Source organism: Penaeus monodon, chromosome 32 (genome assembly GCF_015228065.2).
Source record: "Penaeus monodon isolate SGIC_2016 chromosome 32, NSTDA_Pmon_1, whole genome shotgun sequence".
Taxonomy (NCBI): domain Eukaryota; kingdom Metazoa; phylum Arthropoda; class Malacostraca; order Decapoda; family Penaeidae; genus Penaeus; species Penaeus monodon.
The window spans coordinates 15780716-15780996 of NC_051417.1; positions in this window are offsets into that span (position 1 = coordinate 15780716).

Genomic DNA, 281 nt, shown 5'->3' on the forward strand with positions numbered 1-281 from the left:
CATTTATGCAAATGCTGAACAACTTGAAAAAAAAGGTGTGCAGTAATCTAAAACGTGTAAAAAACGTGAAGGGATTTGGAAAGTTCTCGAAATAGCAAATCAAATTTGTTTTGCAAGAAAGGGGAAACATTATTCTTACTCTTTATGGGGTTCGCGTCAGAATTGCTAAACATGACAGTTTTCCCTTGGGAGAGCCACCTGAGATCTCTTTGCTCTTTTCCTATCAATAATGATGTGCAAAGATCTAAAATTCTTTTTTTCGAGAGAAAGGCACGACTAAA